This window comes from Scyliorhinus torazame, chromosome 1 (genome assembly GCF_047496885.1).
Source record: "Scyliorhinus torazame isolate Kashiwa2021f chromosome 1, sScyTor2.1, whole genome shotgun sequence".
NCBI lineage: Eukaryota > Metazoa > Chordata > Chondrichthyes > Carcharhiniformes > Scyliorhinidae > Scyliorhinus > Scyliorhinus torazame.
In genome coordinates, this window is record NC_092707.1 from 32,748,265 (window position 1) to 32,762,304 (window position 14,040).

At 48.3% G+C, this 14,040-nt stretch overlaps 1 protein-coding gene across 3 annotated transcripts in view; it reads left to right on the top strand.

Annotated features, from left to right (window-relative positions):
- The window catches only part of LOC140395490 (sodium- and chloride-dependent GABA transporter 1-like), a 159,673-nt gene that overhangs the window by 66,085 nt on the left and 79,548 nt on the right, over positions 1-14,040 (top strand). The window contains exon 2 of one of the 3 annotated variants that reach the window (XM_072483423.1): positions 4,589-4,677. The exons of the other annotated variants lie outside the window; for them this stretch is intronic. The gene's annotated coding sequence lies outside the window, so the exon portion shown is untranslated. The remainder of the gene's footprint in view (positions 1-4,588; positions 4,678-14,040) is intronic. 3 annotated transcript variants of the gene reach the window in all.

The following is a 14,040-nucleotide window of genomic DNA, read 5'->3' on the forward strand; positions in this document are numbered from 1 at the left end:
TTTCATAATCTTCAAATAATTTAGGCACTCTGGATCTCTCCAGAGATCCAAACCGGATGTAGGTTCCCTAGCAAATTTTGCATCAGGTGTGAATGGTAGATTGGCCGATCCGGCATCCATTTCCCGTGGATCCTGTAACATTAATTTCTGTGTGACCTTCAAAGTCACTGAAATGCCACTCCAGTCCTTGACGTTGTTCGGTTGCAGTCAATTGCGCAACTTGTTTAAAGGCCCTGCTGTGAAAAGCACGAGAAAATAATCCTTTGATCTAACCAGGTAAGAAGGACTTCTATAACTATGGGACCTTGGGAATTGACAGATATGTACATACAGTCTGAGGTCTTTTTGAAACTGTTTTGTTCCCTTCCGTTTCTAATCCATAATGTAAAAGGATTCCATCCACCCAGTCAGGATTTTTAAAAATTTATTTATGGATTATGGACGTTGTTGGTTCGGCCGGTATTCATTACCCAACCCTAGTTGCCCTTCAGAAGCTGGTAGTGAGCTGCCTTGAACTACTGCAGTCCTAAGACATAGGTATACATCGAACATAGAGAACATAGAACATACAGTGCAGAAGGAGGCCATTCGGCCCATCGAGTCTGCACCGAACCACTTAAGCCACAGTGCTGTTAGGAAGGGAATTTCTGGATTTTGACACAGCAACAATGAAGTAATGGCAATATATTTCTAAGTTAGGATAGTGAGTGACTTGGAGGAAAACCTCCAAATCGTGGAGTTTCCAGGTATCTGCTGCTCTTGTCCTTCTAGATGGTGGTGGTTGTGGGTTTGGAAGGTGCTGCCAAAGGAACCTTGCAATTGTACAGGGTGTTGGTGAGACCACATCTGGAGTATTGTGTCCAGTTTTGGTCTCCTTATTTGAGGAAGGATGTGTTGACATTCGAAGCAGTTCAGAGGAAGTTCACCAGATGGATGAAGGGGTTGACGAATGAGGAGAGATTAAACAGTTTGGGCATACACTCGCTGGGGGTTTAGAAGGATGAGGGGATCTAATCAAGGTATATAAAATACTAAAAGGGATTGATAAAGTAAATGTCGACTAAAAGTTCTCCCTTGTGGGGCAATCTAGAACAAGAGGTCACCGACTTGGTTGAGAGGCGGTAGATTTAAAACTGAGATGAGGAGGAACTACTTGTCACAGAGTGGTGAATTTGTGATGGAGACCGAATCATTAAATGGTTTCAAGATGGCAATAGATATATTTCTGATAATTTTTTTAAAAAATAAAAAAAATAAAACATTTTTAAAAAAAAATAATTTAGAGGAATAATGGGAAAAGGTAGGGAGGTGGATTTGAGACCAGGAAGAGATCAGCCATGGTCTGATTGAATGGTGGAGCAGGCTCAGAGGGCTGAATTGCCTACTTCTCCTAATTCCTATGTTCCTGCAGTGCATCTTGTAGATGGTGCAAATGGCTGCCAATGTTGGCCGATGATGGAGGAATTGAATGTTTGTGGAAGGGGTAGCAATTGAGCGAGTTGCTTTGTACTGGATGGTGTCGAGCTTCGAGTTGTTGTTGGAGCTGCACTCATCCAGGCAAGCGAAGAGTATTCTATCCCACTCCTGACTTGTGCCTTGTAGATGGTGGACAGGTTTTGAGGAGTCAGGTGAGTTGCTCACCGCAGGATTCCTAGCCTTTGATCTGCTCTGGTAGTCACAGTATTTATATGGCTTGGCAAGTTCTGGATATTGATGGTGTGGGATTCAGTTTTGTTGATGCCATTGAATATCAAGGGGCGATGATTAGATCCTCTCTTGATCGACATGGTCACTGCATGACACTTGTGTGGCATGAATATTACTCAGGCTGCAACTTGTACTGCTGCAGCAACTATCACTTCAAGACAGTCTTGCTGCCAAGCCAGCTGAACTGTTAAAAGCTTAAAGAACAAAGAACAAAGAACAAAGAAATGTACAGCACAGGAACAGGCCCTTCGGCCCTCCAAGCCCGTGCCGACCATACTGCCCGACTAAACTACAATCTTCTACACTAATCCAGGAATTTTTTTAATTCTTTATTTGTATTTTAAAAAATACAGGAATTTTTTAAAAAGTACCGTGCACTAGAGAGAGGCTGCAGCGAAGCACCTGCAACCTTGCTTTCAAAATTCAGTCAACATAGCCTGAATTATAGTGCACCAATTCTATTGGAGCAAGCTGTGTGCTGTGAGGCAAAACCTTTCCAGAATTTGTGCAGTTTGGTGTGTAAGACCATAGGAGCAGAATTAGGCCAGTCGGCCCATCGAGTCTGCTCCGGCATTCAATTATGGCTGATATTTTCTCATCCCCATTCTCCTGCCTTCTCCCCATAACCTCTGATCCCCTTATTAATCAATAACCTATCTATCTCTGTCTTAAAGACGCTCAGTGAATTGGCCTCCACAGCCTTCTGCGGCAAAGAGTTCCATGGATTCACCACCCTCTGGCTGACAAAATTCCTCCTCATCTCTGTTTTAAAGGATTGTCCCTTTAATCTGAGATGGTGTCCTCTGGTTCTAATTTTTAATTTTTTTTGTAATTGATTTTAAACCTATTGATGTTCACATTGTGCAGTGAAGGAAGCTATCACCTTTAAACATTCACTCCCTCCACCACCGACGCACAGTGGGAGCAGTGTGTACCATCTACAAGATGCGCTGCAGCAACTCGTCAAAGCCCTTTCAACAGCACCTTCCAAACCCACAGTCTCTTGCCTAGAAGCACAAGGGCAGCAGATGCATGGAAATCCCATCACCTGCAAGTTCCCCTCCATGCCCCACAACCATCCTGACGTGGAAATATAACAATGTACGATCACTGTGGTTGGGTCAAATTCCTGGAGTTCTGAGGGTAGTCATGCACCACATGGATTACAGCGGTTCAAGAAGCAGCTCACCATTACCTTCTCCAGGATGGGCAACAGACGCTGGCATAGCTAGGGACACGTCCATCCCATGAACAAATATGTTTGTCTTTCCATAGTGCTTATTCTCCTTCTTTATCATCATAGAATTTACAGTGCAGAAGGAGGCCATTCGGCCCATCGAGTCTGCACCAGCTCTTGGAAAGAGCACCCTACCCAAGGTCAACACCTCCACCCTATCCCCATAACGCAGTAACCCCACCCAACACGAAGGGCAATTTTGGCCACTAAGGGCAATTTAGCATGGCCAATCCACCTAACCTGCACATCTTTGGACTGTGGGAGGAAACCGGAGCACCCGGAGGAAACCCACGCAGACACTGGGAGGATGTGCAGACTCCCCACAGACAGTGACCCAAGCCGGAATCGAACCTGGGACCCTGGAGCTGTGAAGCAATTGTGCTATCCACCATGCTACCGTGCTGCCCCTTGTATTTGGACATATAAAAAGAAAGGTCAGAGGTCTCTATTTCTTCGTCTCTCCAGTGGAACCTGATAAATCAACCCTACAGACTGGCTACTTTTGTTTTTAAAAATTGAATCAAAATATGTTTCATAACCCATTGGACAGAACCATGAAAAGTAAGGAAGAAATCTCATTTATATGGCACCCTTCACAATCTCTGAATGCTCCAGTGAAGTACATTTGAAATGTAATCACTGTTTTAATGTTGGAAGCTCAGCAACCAATTCACACACATCAAAGTCTCTCAAAGATATAATGGCCAGATAAATGTATTCGTGACTCTTCCATGGCCAACGTATGTCCCTCAACCAACGCAGAGAATCTAAGAGACCAAATGGCCTCCGTTTAAAGTCTCATCCAAAAGACCGCCGTTCCAAATGTTCAATACCACTTCAGTTCTGCATTGAAATGTAGGTCTAAATATTGTGCTCTGGAGTGAAACTTGAACCCACAAACTTCTGACTCTGGGGCAAGAGTGGTACTTTTATGCAGTAGTGTAGGACTCCCATTGAACCACAGTGCAGTAATTAATACTGACCATGTTCGCCAATACTCGACTACTTTCTTTTATGAAACAGAAATGTGACCTATCTATTTAAAACAAAGAAATTGGAATATAGATATAGCACTTGGGGTGAAGGGGATCAAAGGAAATGGGGGGGGGTGGGGAGGAGGAGAGCGGGATTAGGCTATTGAGTTGGTTGATCAGCCATGATCAGAATGAATGGCCTGCTCCTATTTTGTTCTATGTTTCTATGAGCCGAAAAGCTCAATTTTCATTAATATATGCTGAATCCATCTCTCATTTCAGTGGCAGTGAACAGCAGCAGCACTGTACAAATTTATTCTTGAACTGAAATTGCAACAAAACATACCATATCCGATTGTCTCAGGCCTGGCACTGATTAAATGGTCATTAAATTGTTATATACAAAGTTAGAGGCCAAGTCCATGTTCTAACATGTGTTGACTTTGTCGCCGAAAAATCGTTCTTTACCAAATTAAGGTTTTAGTGTTTCAGGCCTGAACTTAAGGAATTCATGCAGTTGTAATGTATTGGTTTTTCTATGCCAGCTGCATGTAATAGGACCTGGTTTTCAGTCACTGGCAGAAACTGGTCATTTTTACCGTATTGTTTTTTTTTCTCAAGGGGTTTGCTGCTTAATTTTCTAATTCTAACCTGAAGACTTTCTCCTCAGTTTGTTTTTTTGAGACAGAGATAGTCTACCCGATCAAATCTGTTAATCGCTTGATCATTCACGTCTGTGCTAATCGAAGGGAGAGACAGGTAGTGAATTCACATCTTCTTTACACACAATCTCCAGTCACACTGTTGTCACATTTCCCATGATTTTCTTGACTCCTGCATGCAACTCTTATTGGTGAACAAGAATAGAATTTTGGTGAACAAGAATAGAATTTAACTAACTTGCCCCTAGCAATATTAAGTTAGAACCGACTGATATCGCAACCAAATATTTAAACCCCTTTCAGGCCATTTAAAAATAAAATAATGTTCTGTTCCTGGGGCTAGTGGAAGCCCAGAGAAAATGCATCCTAGAAGCGCTTGCAGTAAATTTCAATAAGGTGCAACAACCAGTTTTTTCATCCTGTTTGGAGCTTAAATTCCTGTCTATTATTTAAGTCACACTCGTCCATAATGCATTTCATTTCACAATTGCCTGTCTTTCTTTTGACTGTGAACACTATCTGTGTTAATGTGGTTTTGACCCTTCTCTGCACCCCACACAAAGATTCAGCAGCTCCAGTAAAGGCAGTCTTGAAATGAAATGCATAAGCAATTGGAATGATTCAGCGGGTGTTGCAGTAACCTGAAGCACAATAATTAGGAATGGAAATTCCGTACTTCTATACTGTTATACATATGTGCACGTTTTTGATTTGTAAAAGTTTTCCAACAGTGTGTGTATATTTTTTAATTTAGTTTGCAAAGAGTTTAGTTTGTGATCCTGATTTCAGCCATCGCTACCTAGTGAGGGCCAGTCACCTCTCCAGCTCCACTTTCTCACTTTCCAGTAACTAAGTCTCTAAATGGAGGGCTGTGGGTGCTTTTCAGACCTATCCATGAGGGCCCATTGATCAAGGCGGGAGGGCGCAAAGCAACACTTCCAAGTTTGTCGACTTGCACAACACATTTTGCTGAAAAGGTTACTAAACCAGAATAAATATGGCAAGTCCCTTGAGAGTCGATGTGGTGCTGTTGCAGGGGACCCATTTGAAGGTGAAGGACCAGGTTAGGCTTCGGAAGGGTTGGGTGAGTTAGGTGTTTCATTCGGGCTTTGATAGCAGGGCCAGGGAGGAGTGGTACTGGTGGGTAAGAGAGTTAGGTTTCAGACAAAGGATCTGCTCATTGACTTCAAGAAGCGAAGTATCGTGCACACCCCTGTCTGCATCAATGGTGCCGAGGTGGAGATGGTTGACGGCTTCAAATTTCTAGGTGTAAACATCACCAACAATCTGTCCTGGTCCAGCCATGTCGACACTACAACCAAGAAAGAACGCAGCACCTATGCTTCCTCAGAAAACTAAGGATACTCGACATGTCCACATTCACTCTTAGCAATTTTTATAGCTGCCACTCAGCCCAAGACCGCAAGAAACTACAGAGTCGTGAACACAGCCCAGTCCATCACGCGAACCCACCTCCCATCCATTGACTCTGTCTACACCCGCTGCTGCCTTGGGTAAGCTGGCAGCATAATCACCCACCTGGGTTATTCTCTCTTCCAACCTCTTCCATCGGGCAGGCGACACAAAAGTCTGAGCATGCACTAATAGGTTCAACATGAGCATAGGGGAATAGTGGGGGGAAGCATAAGGAGATATTGGGGGGATGGAGCATAAGGGGATAGTCGGGGAGGGTGGGGGGGGGGGGGGGGGAAGAGCATAGGAGTCCCTGTATGCTGACTTAACTTTTGTTGGATATTTCTAACCCGGTTCCCACGGTGGGGGATACAATGGGGCTGCTCAAGCGATTTGGGGCTTTTTCGGGATACAAATTGAATTTGGAAAAGAACAAGTGCTTTTTGGTCTCTCTGCCAGGGACGGGAGCTGGCTTGGGAGGATCGCCATTTCGTATGGCGACTACTCACTTCAGGTATTCAGGGGTGCAGGTGGCTCGAGATTTGGCTTGGCTCCATAAAGTAAAATTTTATGAGCCTGATGGGTAGCGTCAAGGCAGATTTTTTGAAGTGGGACAGCCTCCCCCTATCATTGATAGGCTGGGTGCAGGCGGTAAAGATTAATTTTTTGCTACGGTTTTTATTTTTATCCCTATGTTTACCAGTCTTCTTGCCGAAAACGTTGTTTATGGAGGTGGAACAGTTGATTTTTTGCCGTTTGTCTGGGCAGGTACGGTAGCGAGGATTCCGAAGACAGTGCTTCAGAGAGGGAGGCAGTCAAGGTTTGGCTCTTGCAAATCTGATGTATTATTATTATTTTTTTCAAAATATATATTTATTAAAGTTTTTTAACAAACCCCCCCCCCCAGGTTGCTGCTGCTGCTGCTGACTGACCTTCCTCTAACGCTCCGCGAGATAGTCTAGGAACGGTTGCCACCGCCTGTAGAACCCCTGCGCAGACCCTCAAGGCAAACTTAATCCTCTCCAGCTTTATGAACCCAGCCATGTCGTTTATCCAGGCCTCCAGGCTGGGGGGCTTCGCCTCCTTCCACAATAGCAAGATCCTTCGCCGGGCTACTAGGGACGCAAAGGCCAGAATGCCGGCCTCTTTCGCCTCCTGCACTCCCGGCTCGTCCACTACTCCAAATATTGCTAGCCCCCAGCTTGGCTTGACCCGGACTTTCACCACCTGAGATATTGCTCCCGCCACTCCTCTCCAGAACCCCTCCAGTGCCGGGCATGACCAAAACATATGGACATGGTTCGCCGGGCTCCCTGAGCACCTTCCACATCTGTCCTCTACCCCAAAGAACCTGCTGAACCTCGCCCCCGTCGAGTGAGCTCTGTGAACCACCTTAAATTGTATCCGGCTGAGCCTGGCACACGAGGAGGAGGAATTAACCCTACCTAGGGCATCAGCCCACAGACCTTCCTCGATCTCCTCCTCCCATTTACCCTTCAACTCTTCTACCAGCGCTTCCCCCTCTTCTTTCATCTCCTGGTATATTGCCGACACCTTGCCCTCCCCGACCCATACACCCGAGATCACCCTGTCTTGAATTTCTTGTGCCGGGAGCAACGGGAATTCCCTCACCTGTCGCCTCACAAAAGCCCTCACCTGCATATATCTAAAGGCATTTCCCTGGGGTAACTGAAACTTCTCTTCCAGTGTCCCTAGGCTCGCAAACGTCCCGTCAATGAACAGGTCCCCCATTCTTCTAATCCCCGCCCGATGCCAGCTCTGGAACCCCCCGTCCATCTTCCCCGGGACAGACTGGTGGTTACCCCTGATTGGGGACCACACCGAGGCTCCCACTGCACCCCTGTGCCGTCTCCACTGGCCCCAGATCCTTAACGTTGCCGCCACCACCGGGCTCGTGGTATACTTTGACGGCGAGAACGGCAGCAGTGCCGTCACCAACGCCCCCAGGCTCGTTCCTTTACAGGACGCCAACTCCATCCTCTTCTATGCCGCCCCCTCTCCCTCCATAACCCACTTGCGGATCATCGCCACATTTGCTGCCCAGTAGTAGCTCCCAAGGTTTGGCAGCGCCAACCCTCCTCGGTACCTACTGCGTTCCAGGAACCCTCTCCTTACCCTCGGGGTCTTATTTGCCCACACAAACCCCATAATACGCCTGCCTACTCTCTTAAAAAAGGCCTTAGTGATCACGATGGGAAGGCACTGAAACACAAACAGAAACCTCGGAAGGACCACCATTTTGACCGACTGCACTCTACCCGCCAGCGAGAGCGGTAACATGTCCCATCTTTTGAAGTCCTCCTCCATTTGGTCCACCAACCTCGTCAGATTCAGTTTATGTAGGGCCCCCAACTCCTGGCTATCTGGATCCCCAGATACCGAAAACTCCCCGCCGCCCTGTATTATTATTATTGAGTTGGACTTATTTTTGGAAGGGCAGCTTGCGAGCTTGGAGGAGTTGACCGAGAAGTTTGGGATTCCACGGAGGGAGGCCCTTGGGTATATGCAAGTGCAGGATTTTGCAAGGAAGGTTTTCCTCTTGTTTCTGGTGACACCGTCCTCCTCGTCGTTGAGGGGGTCTTGTTGGGGGTGGGGGGGGGGGTCATCTCATGATTTATGGGAGGATTCTTGAGGATACGGTCAGTTTCCCAGCAGGGTACATTGAGATCCATTCAAGCATAAAGGGAAATTAAACAATCAATCCAGACATCTGGTTGTCTGGAAGCTGTCAATTACAGGTTACTAAAAGTTATCAATGAATAGAAGCCTTGCAGATCAAAGGATCTGAGGGGGTTTAAATCCTCTTGATATGTTTTGACTTGAGTTACAGTTGCTGCTTTCTGGACATCTGTCTGAGGCTGCAGCTGGAAGTCACAGGTGAGTTCAAAAAGATAGTGTTTTAGCTTCCTGGCAGAGGTGACTGATGGGAGGGGGGGGTATATTTGAATTATTGGATTCCATCAGTACATGTCTTTTTCTTAATAGCAAAAGAAACCTAATCATGTGTGAGTACTGTAATAGGGAATGACTAGTCGTTCCCCACATAGAAAAAATAAATTAAATACACATCATGAGAGAATGGAACAAATTTCAGGTAATTAGTTCCAGAATTTGCATGGATATAAATTTAATTGCCTTCAATCATTAACCGAATAACCACAGGCAAAGATTTGCAACTTCCAATCCTGAATGTTCTCCTGTATGAACCCAAGAATATTCATCCAACATTCTAAACTGTTATTTAACCCTAAATTATTTTAGAAATGTATAATTGATGTTCTAATGGTCCCGCAGCAGAGACCATAATGTTGCGGCCTATATGTGGAAGAGACAGGGGGAACATTTTCATTTATTTACCAATGAATTATGTGGTGGTATCCCAGTAAACATGAGCAATGTTCTAGAGTTTGAGTCGATATCTGATATCTGAAGTGAATCTCATCGTGCATACACTAATTCACATACAATCAGCCCTCAATCATATCTGTACATAACACCAATTGGAAAGCATTTGTTAAAAAAAGGTAATGGGATTTTGAACTGTAGGTGAGAAATGTTGGTGTTTAAAAATGACACTTTGGGCAGGGTTTTCTGATGCTGCAAGCAGCACGCATCATGGTGGGTGGAAGCGCGTCTCTCTGTGTGTGTGTGTCCTCTCGCCTCTCTCTCTCGCCTCTCTCTCGCCTCTCTCTCGCCTCTCTCTCGCCTCTCTCTCGCCTCTCTCTCGCCTCTCTCTCGCCTCTCTCTCGCCTCTCTCTCGCCTCTCTCTCGCCTCTCTCTCGCCTCTCTCTCGCCTCTCTCTCGCCTCTCTCTCGCCTCTCTCTCGCCTCTCTCTCGCCTCTCTCTCGCCTCTCTCTCGCCTCTCTCTCGCCTCTCTCTCGCCTCTCTCTCGCCTCTCTCTCGCCTCTCTCTCGCCACTCTGTCTCACTCTGTCTCACTCTGTCTGTGTCTCTCTCCCTGTGTCTCTCTCCCTGTCTGTCTGTGTCTCTCTCTCTCTCTCTCTGTCACTCTCCCTCTCTGTCACTCTCCCTCTCTGTCACTCTCCCTCTCTGTCACTCTCCCTCTCTGTCACTCTCCCTCTCTGTCACTCTCTGTCTCTGTCTCTGTCTCTGTCTCTGTCTCTGTCTCTGTCTCTGTCTCTGTCTCTGTCTCTGTCTCTGTCTCTGTCTCTGTCTCTGTCTCTCTCTGTCTCTCTCTGTCTCTCTCTCTGTCTCTGTCTCTGTCTCTGTCTCTGTCTCTGTCTCTGTCTCTGTCTCTCTCTCTGTCTCTCTCTCTGTCTCTCTCTCTGTCTCTCTCTCTGTCTCTCTCTCTGTCTCTCTCTCTGTCTCTCTCTCTGTCTCTCTCTCTGTCTCTCTCTCTGTCTCTCTCTCTGTCTCTGTCTCTCTCTCTCTCTGTCACTCTCTCTCTCTGTCACTCTCTCTCTCTGTCACTCTCTCTCTCTGTCACTCTCTCTCTCTGTCACTCTCTCTCTCTGTCACTCTCTCTCTCTGTCACTCTCTCTCTCTGTCACTCTCTCTCTCTGTCACTCTCTCTCTCTGTCACTCTCTCTGCCTCTCTCTCTCTGCCTCTCTCTCTCTGCCTCTCTGCCTCTCTCTCTGTGGTGGTATGTATTATGGGTAATACGGTACACCCCGTGTCGACAGGCTATTGGTGGAGGGATGCCAGGTCCTGATAGGATCTGCCACCTACTGGACTCCACCCAGAAATGCCGGTACAAGAACCCAGTTTTTCCCTCCATTTCCCTCAGCAGCTGCATTCTGTAACCACGCTGCTGGGGATAAAGTTCTACTTAATAAAGCCTTCAATTGACATTACCTCAACCGGCCTCGCGTCATATTGACGGTGCTACAATTTATTAAGCAGAATTTAAATTGAAGAAAACGATGTGGGAACATGGAGCTCTGAATCACCCCGGAGTTCCTGCGCATCGCACCCCAAGCAGCTAACTCGGCCTCTATCTTCAAGCACTGGATGGCATGCTTTGAGGGCTACCTCCGAACAGCCCCCGGCACAACGACAGATGAACCAAAGATGCAGGTCCTCTATTCCAGGGTGAGTCCTGACGTCTACTCCCTTATCGAGGACAAGGACGGTTTCACCGGTGCCATCGCCGCGCTGAAGGATATCTACATCCGGCCCGCCAACCAGGTTTTTGCTCGCTACCAGCTCGCCACATGACGGCAATTTCCGGGGGAATCGCTGGACGAGTTTTATAACGCCCTGCAGATCCTGGGTCGAAACTGCAACTGCCCGGCGGTAACAGCGAGTGAACACACAGAGCTCCTGGTCCGCGATGCGTATGTGGCAGGTTTGGCCTCTTCCCAGATCCGCCAGAGGCTTCTGGAGAAAGAATCTCTGGGACTTACAGAAGCTCGGGCCCTGGCAGCACCCCTCGATGTGGCCTCGCGTAACGCCCGTGCCTACGCCCCCGACCGCACTACAGCTCCGTGGACCCCCACTGCGGTCGACTCTCCGACACCCCCCCCCCCCCCCACCCCCGCAAACCTGCGCGGCCAAAACACCAGACCAACCGGGGGGGCCCCGCTGCTATTTTTGCGGCCAGCCGAACCACCCTCGGCAGCGCTGCCCGGCCCGCGCGGCTACCTGCAAAAGCTGCGGGAAGAAGGGCCACTACGCGACGGTGTGCAAGTCCCGCGGGGTCGCCGCTATCTCCGGGGAAGAAACGGGACCACAGACCCAGCCCACCCAGCGATCCACGTGTGACCACCGGATGCCGCCATTTTGGACTCCGGACGCCACGAAGGAGAGATGGGCGCCGCCATTTTGTCCACCCCCGACCGCGCTCGATCCGTGGACGCCGCCATCTTGGCTGAAGGACCCCGACACAGACACAGACGGCCACATACTGCCTGATTACGATGCTCAACTTCAACAGCCACGTCTGGCTTCGACGACCCTCGACCAGTCGTGACCCCGGACGCTCCAGACTGCAACCACTACAGTCCTAGTGAATGGCTACGAGACGCCATGTCTTATCTACTCTGGGAGCACGGAGAGCTTCATTCATCCGGACACGGTAAGGCGCTGTTCCCTCTTAATTCGGCCAAGCACCCAGAAAATTTTCCTGGCGGCGGGATCCCACTCCGTTCAGTTCACAGGGTTCTGCATCGCTAACCTAACGGTGCAGGGGAGGGAGTTCCGAAATTACCGGCTGTATGTCCTCCCCCATCTCTGTGCGCCCACACACCTAGGGTTGGACCTCCAATGCAACCTCCAGAGTTGAACATAGAACAATACAGCGCAGTACAGGCCCTTCGGCCCACGATGTTGCACCGAAACAAAAGCCATCTAACCTACACTATGCCATTATCATCCATATGTTTATCCAATAAACCTTTAAATGCCCTCAATGTTGGCGAGTTCACTACTGTAGCAGGTAGGGCATTCCACGGCCTCACTACTCTTTGCGTAAAGAACCTACCTCTGACCTCTGTCCTATATCTATTACCCCTCAGTTTAAAGCTATGTCCCCTCATGCCAGCCATTTCCATCCGCGGGAGAAGGCTCTCACTGTCCACCCTATCTAACCCCCTGATCATTTTGTATGCCTCTATTAAGTCTCCTCTTAACCTTCTTCTCTCCAACGAAAACAACCTCAAGTCCATCAGCCTTTCCTCATAAGATTTTCCCTCCATACCAGGGCAGCACGGTAGCATTGTGGATAGCACAATTGCTTCACAGCTCCAGGGTCCCAGGTTCGATTCCGGCTTGGGTCACTGTCTGTGCGGAGTCTGCACATCCTCCCCGTGTGTGCGTGGGTTTCCTCCGGGTGCTCCAGTTTCCTCCCACAGCCCAAAGATGTGCGGGTTAGGTGGATTGGTCATGATAAATTGCCCTTAGTGTTGGGTGGGGTTACTGGGTTATGGGGATAGGGTGGAGGTGCTGAACTTGGGTAGGGTGCTCTTTCCAAGAGCCGGTGCAGACTCGATGGGCCGAATGGCCTCCTGCACTGTAAATTCTATGATAACATCCTGGTAAATCTCCTCTGCACCCGCTCCAAAGCCTCCACGTCCTTCCTATAATGCGGTGACCAGAACTGTACGCAATACTCCAAATGCGGCCGTACCAGAGTTCTGTACAGCTGCAACATGACCTCCTGACTCCGGAACTCAATCCCTCTACCAATAAAGGCCAACACTCCATAGGCCTTCTTCACAACCCTATCAACCTGGGTGGCAACTTTCAGGGATCTATGTACATGGACACCTAGATCCCTCTGCTCATCCACACTTCCAAGAACTTTACCATTAGCCAAATATTCCGCATTCCTGTTATTCCTTCCAAAGTGAATCACCTCACACTTCTCTACATTAAACTCCATTTGCCACCTCTCAGCCCAGCTCTGCAGCTTATCGATATCCCTCTGTAACCTGCTACATCCTTCCGCACTGTCGACAACACCACCGACTTTAGTATCGTCTGCAAATTTACTCACCCACCCTTCTGCGCCTTCCTCTAGGTCATTGATAAAAATGACAAACAGCAACGGCCCCAGAACAGATCCTTGTGGTACTCCACTTGTGACTGTACTCCATTCTGAACATTTCCCATTAACATTTAAATTTGGCGGCCCTATACCCCCACTGACTGTCTGCAGCCTCGCGACCCTCGAGGTTGAACCGCCCGTGCACTAATCCAGTCCACTACTTTTCCCCTGACGACAGAGGCATGCCAGGCCTTTAGCCACATCAAAGCGGATATCGCAAAGGCCATGATGCGCGCCATCGACGAGTCCCTCCCCTTCCAGGTCGAGAGCGACGCATCGGATATAGCTCTGGCGGCCACCCTCAACCAAGCGGGCAGGCCCGTGGCCTTCTTCTCCCGGACCCTCCACGCCTCAGAAATCCGCCACTCCTCAGTGGAAAAGGAGGCACAAGCAATAGTGGAAGCTGTGCGACACTGGAGGCATTACCTGGCCGGTAGGAGATTCACTCTCCTCACTGACCAACGGTTGCTTTCATGTTCGATAATGCACAGCGGGGCAAGATCAAGAACGACAAGATCT